We start from the raw sequence: 10,927 nt of genomic DNA on the forward strand, positions 1-10,927 counted from the left end.
ATAATAGACTTTATATAAAGAGGGTTCATTTTTCCTGAGTGGTGACATACTCTAAATAGAGAACTTTTCTGTTGAATGAAATAGAGTGAAACAAACAGCGATTAAGAATATTTTTTTCCTCTGATAATATGTGGCTCTCATACACAGGAATAACATCTGGCAAAAATATAAGAATATTTGTGATATTTACCTCCCTGTGAAAATGCAGCAGGTATGTCTGGAATTTTGCAAGCAGTAACATCATTTTTTTTAATCTTAGGTAGCTACCAATACTTCCCAGGTGATCACTATCTAACACTGTGGTAATATCAGTGGTCCATTATAAAGAATCTGTAAAGTATTCCTGCTGGAAACAAGTCTAAAAAAAGCACATTTGAGACAATTATTTCAGGAAGCCCTAAGTAGGCTATGCTGTTGCATAGCAACAGAGCCAGGCAGTCCTTAGTCTCTAAAGTAGTCAGTGTACACATGGGAACAGAATGCAAAAATGATGGAAACCTTGAAAAATGTAAGCCTGAGAATAGGAGAAACCAAAGTGAAATGATACACAGTATAAAATGTGAATTTATTTTGTGAGTTATAATAAATTGAACTGCTTTTAAGTTAAAAAACCTGAAAGGCTGTTAGCCAAATTGTGTGGGGTTTTTTGTAGCTTCTAGATAGTAATTAAAAGGCAGAGTGTCTAATGGCTGAGAAAACTAATTCAAATGTAAAGTAGGTTTTAAATGCCTGCCACAGAAAAAAAAAGGATGGAAAAGGCAATTTGTTATTAACAAACCAAAAAGCCGACCAGATAAACCAGGAATGTGAACGTCTTTGTGCCACAATACATTAATCAGTATTTTAGAAATTGCCTTTTCCATCCATTTTTTTGTCTGTGCCAGGCATTGCAAATATACTTTAGATGTCTCATGTTCACAGGTCTTCAGGCGAGCCCAGTGGTATTTATCTCTGCAAATACTGAAAAATGTGATGTCATTGTTAGTATTTTTGGAAACTCCAAGCTTGCACATGAAATGTGAGATCTTAACAGAAGCATATTGTACTATAGCAGTTTTATTTTTGTGAGAGGTAATTGGTTTTATTAAAAGCAAATAGGAACCAATATTTAATAATTAGAAATATATGGTTTTGATTGATCCTGCTATCAAAAAAAGGCAAATCCTTTCCTTTCAGTACAGTGTTTGCCACTGTCCAAGAAGAAACAGTAATAAGCTCAAGCTCTTCTGTTCTGGATGCTGCAACACATTCTTTCATGATGAGTCATGACTGCATGATTTTAAAAGGTAATCACATGCAAACAGTTGAGCTACTTCTCCAGAAACTGCTGAAAAGATATGTAATGCAACAAATGTTGCTTCTATTTAGTAGCTTACATTGTCCTAAAGATTTGAGGAAAGTGCCTTGGAGGGGGGACAGTTGTTTGTTTTAATAATAGGGAAGAATTTAAGGACAGCTAAACTGTGGTGCATTTAGATGTCTTGAATATTTGATAGCCGGACTACATACACACTGTACTGAAACATTGAAGAATCCTAGCAAATAGGTCAGGAAGAAACCTTATGAAAATGCTGGTGCATCCTCCTGTTATAAATGCTAAGTTATAAATGCTGTCATGATACTGTTATCTAGATATTTTCTTTTTGCTGTTCTAACTGCATGCTTTCCCTTTCAAAGGCTTTTGTTACCTGCAAATGGCTGTTGTAGATGCTGTAAACATATCAGTCAAATTGACAGAATGCAGAACATCACAAAATGCAAACTTTAGTTAACTTGGGAATGGGAGCAACCCATTGCAGTGGAGGAGCCTTGCCCTTCATTTAAATCAGTGGCCCTGTGTGAAGTCCTTGAGTCAAGTTAGCCCACTGGGAGCTTTTTGGTAGAGCAGCTGGAAGAGTCCGCCACTGTCTTCCTTTTTGGTTGTAAATTGATTTCTCTAACTGAACTCTTGAATTATCTAAGGCAATTGCTGCTTCCTCCCCATCTCCATGTGCTTTTTTTTCCTCTCTGGTCTTGTTCTGCAGACAGATTACCCTTTCTGGATGGTACCTCCCCACCTGAAATCTGAAACATCCAAATTGTGTTTTTATAATGCAATCATATTCCTCTAGCCCACCACATGCATAGATAAGTCCTGGCTGTGCTAGCTAATATCTTCTTGCTAACCATTACCTTTATCGATATTTTAAAACAATGAAGAGCAAGCTCTTACCCTTTGCATAAAAAAGCTGTGTATTTTGTCAGACTGGGCATATGTTTATGTAGAAGATATGGGCTACATTTCTTGGCTTGTAACAAAGAGCATGAATCTTCATGTTAGTTTCATGGTTTGCTGTTAGGAATTGCAACAACTATAATGAATTACTGAGGGATGTTTAGCCATTCAAAGCTATAGTTCAGTTGAGTATTTGAGCCCTTGTAAAGAAATGGAGGCTGCCTTGCACCATGGAGCTATTTTTTGGAAAACACAGCTGGTTCCCAAATGGAAAATGCGCCACAATGTACTGCATACGGTCTGTGGACCACTTCTTGTTTGTTGGTGTTTTTGGTTGTTTTCTCCTTTTGATGAGAATGGAGTCTTCTCGTGGGGAGGGGCAGGACTGGGGGGGGGTTTTGAGGGTTTTGTCGGGTTGGTTTTTTTGGGCCGTAGTACTAGTAAAGTAATATCTAGCAAGATGTATAACTGCAAACTAAAAAATAAAAAAAGATAGTGAGGGAAATAGATCTTGCATGATAAGCATTTTATGGATGCTGAATTAGAAAATTCAATGGACCAGAATCCTTTTAGGTCCTCTAGAGCAGGAATCGAGGAATCATAAGATACCACGTTAGAAAGGGACCTCAAGGGTCTAGTCTAACCTCTCTTGACAAAAGCACCTCTAGACAAGATGGCCCAGCACCCTGTTCAGCTGAATCTTGTAAAGTGTCCAATACTAAGGAATCCACCACTTGCCTGGAGAGATTATTCCAACGGATGAATGTTCTAATTGTGAGTCATGTTCCTCTTGTGTCCAATTGGAATCTCTCAAGTAGTAATTTGTAACCATCACCCCTCATCTTTTCCATGTGATTCCTTGTAAAAAGGGAGTCTCCATTCTCATTCTAGCCACCCTTTAGATACTGAAAGATGGTGATAAGGGTCTCCCCTAAAACCTTCTTTGCTCAAGGCTGAACATATGCAGTTCTCATGGTGTAATAGATCTCATTCTTAGCCCCTTCCATAGCATTAAATTTCTGCCAAAACCTGAAAATCTGTTCCATAGAAAACCCTTTATCTGAGTGGCTTCCCCATTATTGCCTATGTATCATTGGTTGTTTGGAAGGCTCAAACTGGTCTGCAGGTAATTCACAGAACTGTTTTGCTATCAGACCTTCAGTTAAAAGTTTGCTAACCCTGTATATTTTTTTTAGTGGAAAGTTGTCTGTAAGGAAAACAGTGGCTCACAGCAATTTGGCCCAAAATATTTGCAGGTCACTGATCATGACTTCAGTGTTTTGGGGTTTTTTCCCCATGAAGCCGTATACGGGCTGTTGTATGTAGCAATGACTAAAGGAGACATGGCTGTTACAAAAACAGTCACTACAGTGCTTATATCAAGTTCTCTAAGGCACAGTCTCAGCTAATGACACCTGTATTGATCAATACCTTTAAATCACTGGCTGTGAATGCTGGCACTACTGACAGCAGTGTCTGAGAGAATAAACTTGATTATAGCATGAACCCTGAATTAAAGGCAAGGTTAGGAAGATACAGAGCTTCATGAGCAAAGCCCACACAAATTTCCCTCCCCCCTAATCTCCATCCCCTCTACTAAACATCCTGATGCTAAGCAGACACCAGCTTCACGTTTCTGCAGCAAGTCTTGTCTTTTCTGCGCAGAGCATTTCCAAGCTGCCAGTCAGTTATGAATTCTCAAGACTGGTCTTTTCCAGTAACCCAGCAGTTGAGGAAGAGCCCGTTTTTCTTGCTGAGGGGTGGCTTTTGTGTCACAGTCTTCATGGGCTTATTCCATCTCCCTGTTCTATGAGTGCTTCTGGATTGCCGTATAAAGACCCCAATAAACAGTCTTTCTCCAAAGGCTGAAACCAGTCCTTTTGACTATATTTTAACACTGTATTTGTTCAGTATAGTGTCATACCTGTGCTCCTTGAAGCAACACACCATTCTAAGGTGCTGCATATCTGGTCTCATCCTCCCAGAACCTTAAAACATTGACCTCCCTACATCTCAGATAGATTTGAGGATGCTCAGCAGATGTGTGTCAGGTGAGGAGCTAAAATGCTCTCATCTGGCTTGAGGCCCTTATCTATCTCTATGATTATGAGGTGCTTGCAATTGATTTAGCTGTTCATAGAGAGTATCAGAGCGTGCTGAAAAGTGGTACTGTAACTCACTCCTTCCCTTCACGAACCAAGACTTTACAAATTGCAAGTAAAAAGTCACACAACAGTGGATGCCTTTTCTCACAAACACATGTTGCTTGCCATCAGTATTCTCTTTAGGTTGGGCAGTGAACAGTGATGGTAGATTCTAGGTCACCCTCTTCTGCTCCCTAACGTAGTGTCCCCATGTGGATATTTAAATATTATGATTAAATTCTTCCATAGGATGCTAATTTCAAAATATCAAAACATTTATTGTTATTTTTTAATTACTCCCCAAACCATCAATAATCATCTGCACTGTATCTTTCCAAAGAACCAAGGTCTCTGTAGTATTGCTTCATTGGTTATGTTTGCTTTTTTTATTATTATTTTCTGCTGTTATTTCACTGCCCAGTTTTATGGAACAGTGGAATCCAAAACTAAATTTGTGAGTGCAAATTAAGTGGTGGATGAGAGACCAAATTCTTATGGTCATGGGCATAATGAAATTTGCCTGAGAAAGGATATGGTAAGAATTGTAATTATTTGGCTTTTAGTTCTGTAGATCTCTTTAGGAAAACTGCAGTTTAGATAACATAGAAGGAAAACCTATTAGCTGTCTTTGTGAATGATTTTTTTGTATAGGTTGTGAGCTGAAGGATATCTAACTTCATAGTGCTTTTAAAATGCAGATTTAAACAAGCTTAGTTTTCTTCTGAAGAAAATCTCAGGTGGTAATTTTCTTTGTTCTGTTTCATTGTTTGACCAGTTGAATTGCCCACTAATTTCGTTTAAGATCTTAGTAGTACTAGGATTGCTACGTGTAGAATGTGAACCCTAAAAGTATGCTAATTGTCAAAGGTAAGTGACCTGTTCTGCATTACTATTTTATGGAGCTGGTCACTCCAGAAACATCAGACAGAAAAAACTACATGAGGGATTTTCAACGTGCAGATTAAAATACTGCCCAGCTTGGTATCTTGCATTGTTATTAATATTTTCTTTAACTGGCTTTCTAGAGTTAATGCTATTTTCCTGTTCATCTGTATCTGTGCAAAAGCACACTATGGTATAACACAATAGATACAATCTCTGCAGAAGAAAAATGCTTTTTGTTAAATTGTTCCTCTGGTTTTGCTTTCAACGTAGAAGACCATGCGTAAATCTAGGTACAGCTTGCTGTGGAATAGATCTATATCCTCACTGGAAAGAGCCCTGTAGCCCTGTCTCTAAGTTAAGGCTAGATTTGGAACCAAAATTTATTTTAAAAGCATAATTATACACCTTCTCTAAATCAGACACGCTATTAAATGACAAATTCTCTTTTTCTTTTTTTTTTTTTTTGTTCCCTTGTGAAAGCTGAATATAGATAATTACATTTAAATAATGTGCTGATCGTGATACAACATTCAGCAGCCAAAGCCTGGGAGAGTTTTATTTGAAAATCTCTTATTTGATGCTGCCATTAAGCATAGTTGGAGAAAGAGTATACATTGAAGGATTGTACCTCTTAGCCTTACACTGCAGCTTTGCCAAGAAAATGGCAGCTCTCTGGTGCTCTCCAGCAGCGTGTGCCAAATTCATGGACAAGCCATATGTATGTCAAGTGCCCGCTCTTGTTCTGTCTTCCTTTTAAAATAATCATGAATACCAATTAGCAGAGGTACTTCAAATTCACTTGGGCTTCTTTTAGGTATCTAGTCCCTTAAACAGACTAAATCCAACAACCCCAGCTGCCTCTAGCCCATAAGCAGAGACACTGATTTTTAAGTCATGCTGGTATACCACATGATTTCTGTACTTTTCCTCCCAAACCCTTGAGAACAGTGGCACCGTGTAGTACTGGATTTCACTGATTGATTATGGAACACAGTCAAATTTGGATTGCATTTGCGAACTCATCAGTAACTTCTTAGGATTTTTTTTTTCAATTACAGAGATTTGACAGTCATCTTCAGAACCTTGTGGGATAACATTTGCTATATAATAGTGTGGAAATGGAAAATTTAACATAATTTGGATTATGGAGTTAAAGGAGTATTCTGGTAAATTTCTGAAAACACAAATACTGATTCTTTCTGTATCTGTTAAGTTATGCTGTTCTCATCATAGAATCATTAAGGTTGGGAAAGACCTCTAAGATCATCAGGTAGAACCATTAACCAAACATCACCACATTTACCACTAAAGCATGGCCCTAAGTTCCACATCTATAAGTCTTTTGGAAATTTCCACGGATGGTGATTGACCAGTTCCCTGGGCAGCCTGTTCCAATGCCTGACCACCCTTTCAGTGAAAAAAGTATTCCTAACATCCAATCTAAACAGCTCCTGGTGTAAGTTGAGACATTTCCTCTCATCTTGTCACTTGTTACTTGGGAGAAGAGACTGATCCCCACCTGGCTACAGCCTCCTTTCAGGCAGTTTAGAGTGATAAGGTCCCCCCTGAGCCTCCTTTTCTGCAGGATAAACATGCCCAGCTCCCTCAGCCACTCCTCACAGGACTTGTGCTCCAGACTCTTCCCCAGCTCCATTGCTCATCTCTGGACATGCTCCAGCACCTCAATGTCCTTGCCATGAGGGGCCCAAAACTGAACAGAGGATTTGGGTGCAGCCATACCACTGAGTACAGGGTGACAATCACTGCCCTGATCCTGCTGGCTACAATATTTCTGATCCAGGCTAGGATGCCATTGGCCTTCTTGGCCACCTGGGCACACTCTGGATGTTCAGTAGCTATTGACCAGCACCCCCAGGTCCTTTTCCACTGAGCAGCTTTCCAGCCTCTTTTCCTCCAGCCTGTAGCATTGCATGATGTTGTTCTGCTGCAGATTCAGGACCCAGCACCTTCCCTTGTTGAACCTATCCTTGGTATCCTTCTTTTCTCCTTCTGCATTCCTTGGATACTTACTCTACCCATTATGTTCAGTATGGTATATTCATTACCAATACAGGCATGTCTTGATGTACTGGCTAAAATCCAAGGTAACAACTGTGCCTATCTGCCATTCTCATCCTCTGTAATTCTTCAAGTACTTACAAATAATTTTCAGCTAAAGTTTTTGTGAGGAAGGAGTTGGGACGGGAAAGAGACAAAAGTCTAAGATACCCACATTTCTAGAAGTTTATGAAACTAAGAATCTGAGATGAAATATGCTGTATGAAAATCCCCTGGGCTGTAATGCAAACTCTAACCCATTATCTGGCATAGTGACTCTACATGGGAGGAAAGGTAAAGCACAGCTGGGGGAGATTTCTGGTGGGATAGTATTTTATCAGTTACCAAGGGATCCAATCTTTCAACAGCAGGTTTCATTAATCCTTATTCTCTCAGAGCTTCTTTCTTCAGTTTGCTGGTTCAGTTGGCAGTAGCAATGAGGTTTGCAGCCCTCTTGTTTCAGTTAAATACCACATAGCAGAGTACTGGTTTTGCAGTGTTTTGAAAAAATTAAATTAGTAGAAGTAGAGGGACTGTGACCACAATCTTTAATGCAGGAGTACCTGTTAGTGCAATTATTTAGGAAATTCAGATTATATTTCACAGAGTTATTAGCAAATTCTGCTCCTTCCACAGAGACTGAAGGGGGGAAAAAAAGATTTTTTTGAAGTGAATGTTAATTCCCTAATGACTGGTTCAGTGAATAAGTACAAACTGCTGGGCACTGAGCCATTCATTGGAAGGGGAGCTCTTGGGTGATGTCAGTGGAGTTCCATATTTATGCAGTAATGTCTCAAGATAATGCCAATACAAAACAGAATGGTATTTGATATTTAGGAGGAGACACAGACAGGAAAATTTGGAAGTGTCATAAATGTATGTTTGATAACATTCTTTTTTGATCAGAATGTTGTTAGTAATCCCATATTGAGCATACAGAAAATGAACATTTAAAAACAAGCTCTCTACAAGCACATTTTTCTATGGCTTTATAGCTTGTTTCATAGCTAAGACTAAATAAGCTTGAGATTTCCCTTGCTGTTCTCCATTTTTTATGGAATGTTTCAAGAGCAGTATAATCTTACAGAAGCATATTCTGTGGAGTGTAGTTTGTATATCCAGGGAACTGCTCATGGAGTAGAACCTGGATTATTTTGCAAGTCTTGCAGCCCTGCACCTTGTTCCACCTCAGTCACAGTCTTCTCTGATTATTCTGGGCCTGATGCAGTCATATGCACTTTTCAAAGAAGAAAAGAAAACAACTCTGTGGTGGTTTTTGCTGTGCTAAAAATAAATGAATGTCTTCATGGGGGTGATAGCTATGGTGAGTTTGGACTAGTCTATACTAATATGAATCCAAGCCTGTATATTGATTGCTTTCATGGTTTGCACTTCCTTTTCTAGAAGTCAGTTGCAATAAAAAGCATGAACAAATATAAGTGAATTCTGCTTAAAATCTTTTAGTCTCTGATTTTGGTGAATGCTATTTAGTGAATGGGTCAGATAAGTCTGAAAACTTATGCTGTTTTCTTATAAAAACTGTCCTTCTTGTTTCCCTTCACCTTTGCAAGTGACATGCTGCATTACTACATGGTTGATATATTTGGCGTTGCAGTGTGTGCACCTTGGGCAAAGAAAAAATGGTAGACTTTTCACTTGCTTCAATATTCTTGCAGTGTTTCAGTAAGAGGGCAGTTCACTGGAAGAAGTGCACATGGTCTCATTCTCATAAAAGCTTTTGTTATTAAACAGAGGCACTGTGCTATTTTATGTGTGTCAGGCAGGCTTTTAGTCAATGCTGACCTCTTTTCCCTCCCTAGGTGGTGGTGGTAGGTTTTGTGGGTTGGGGTGGTTTTCTTTTGGTTGTTGGTTTTTTGGGGTTTTTGTTGCTTTGTTGGTTTGGGTTTTTTAAGCAGTTTCCTGTTTTATCATGGCTGTTCATAAGCGTAAAATTAGCCTGTCAGCCATTGAGTGTTTGGCATGGGACACCACAGTTTGATAGCAGTGAACTTCTTTTCAAGTCAGTCAGTCTTGCAATGATACTTGATATAGTTATATTTAGACTAAATAAAATATGGTGTAGAACCCTTTTCTTGGCTTCTCAGACACATTATATGTACACCCTCATATAGCTGACTGAATCTGGGGAGGTGAGGAATGGGGATGAAGATGAAGAGTGAACAGGGTTTGTAAAGTTATTCAGAAGTGAGGGTGGAGAAGGATTGGCTGTTGTCTTTTTTGTATCTATTTTTAAAATAAGTGTTTATAAAAAATGAGGGGTTTTTTGATTTATTTGAAGAGAAAAAGATGAACCTTTTGCTGCTGTTAATGTTTGTGATGACTTCAAGAGCTGCTTGTGTCCAGCAGCTGCAGTAGGAACTGATTAAAAAGATTCTTGCACTCTATGCAAATGTGAAGTTTTGGCTACTTTAGTAATAACAGTTAAAGCTTCTCTCTGTAGGCAGCTGTGAGTTGCTGCCTGTATGGCCATGTCCTCTGTCTGCTGTGGGCAAAACCAGAGAAATTCTGCTTAGAAATGAAGGAAGCATAAAGCTGTGGGGGTGCTGCTTTGGTTTAGTAGTTCTGTAGCATTTCTTTTCTTTGGAGTACTCCTCTAGAAGAAAGCTTCCCTGATTCCCCTATGACATGGAAACATAAAACATGAGGAAAGCATGGTTGCCTAGCATTTTGCAGGAAACCTTAGAAATGTACACGTGAAACTACAGTAAAAGCAATGTGATCAGCAAGAGAAGGTGCTCCTCCCCATACCCTTTAACATTTTATAAATTAAGAAAATAAAATTCCAATAGCTTGGATCTATAGCATGTATTGCAGCAGGGATGCAAATCTTTTTCTTACTGAGATTGAAATACTATCTTGTATTCCTTGTATCTTTGTCAGATCTTGCATTAATGCATATCATCACATTATTTCATAATGACATAAGAAATAATTGTTTTCTAAGGAAAAGAAGTTCTGAGTTTATACCTAGCTTACAGAGCACTGCTTTCAAACCTCTGCATTATAGTTTAGCAATTCTGCTTGCTCTGGTGTGCAGTCATTTCAGAAACATGATGGTAAGGCATTTGCTTTAGGGAAACTGTCACACCAAAATAAATTAGTTGAGCCTGAAGAGGACTGTATACAATGCCAAAACTAATATTAACAGAAAAGAAAATACACTAAACATAACTGTGTCTGTGTATGAGCACAGGGTTCTGCATGCAAAAGCATTATCGATTTGTACTTTCTTACTCGTTACACTCTGCTTTTTGTAGAAAAGAACTTTGTTCCACCCCCTACCTACCTCCTACATCCCAGCTAATATTAAAAGCAGAGACAACTCTATAAAGAAATTATGTTGCTGAGGTCATTGCTTTTATAAAGTACTCACTATCACTTTATGAAGAATGGAAAATGAAATTGGTTAAAATACTGTTGAATACAGATGGCATAAAATACACACAGTGTTTTTTCTTGCTTCTCTGTTTCTTCTCTAATTTCTCCAAATTTTGAGACTGGCTAACCAGTAAAAGAAGATTTATCTATTCCACAATGGGAACCTTCCAGTTATATTCCTTCCAGTTATATTCCTTCCAGTTATATTCCTTCCAGTTATATTCCT

General features: G+C 38.6%; 1 protein-coding gene across 3 annotated transcripts in view; it reads left to right on the forward strand.

The window, feature by feature from the left end:
• Positions 1–10,927, forward strand: part of PKIA (cAMP-dependent protein kinase inhibitor alpha) — a 43,863-nt gene that overhangs the window by 25,614 nt on the left and 7,322 nt on the right. The window lies entirely within an intron of this gene.

The sequence above is a fragment of the Corvus kubaryi genome, unplaced genomic scaffold (assembly GCF_017639235.1).
Source record: "Corvus kubaryi isolate FWS band 111438036 unplaced genomic scaffold, C.kubaryi_AGA036_p1.0 37385, whole genome shotgun sequence".
NCBI lineage: Eukaryota > Metazoa > Chordata > Aves > Passeriformes > Corvidae > Corvus > Corvus kubaryi.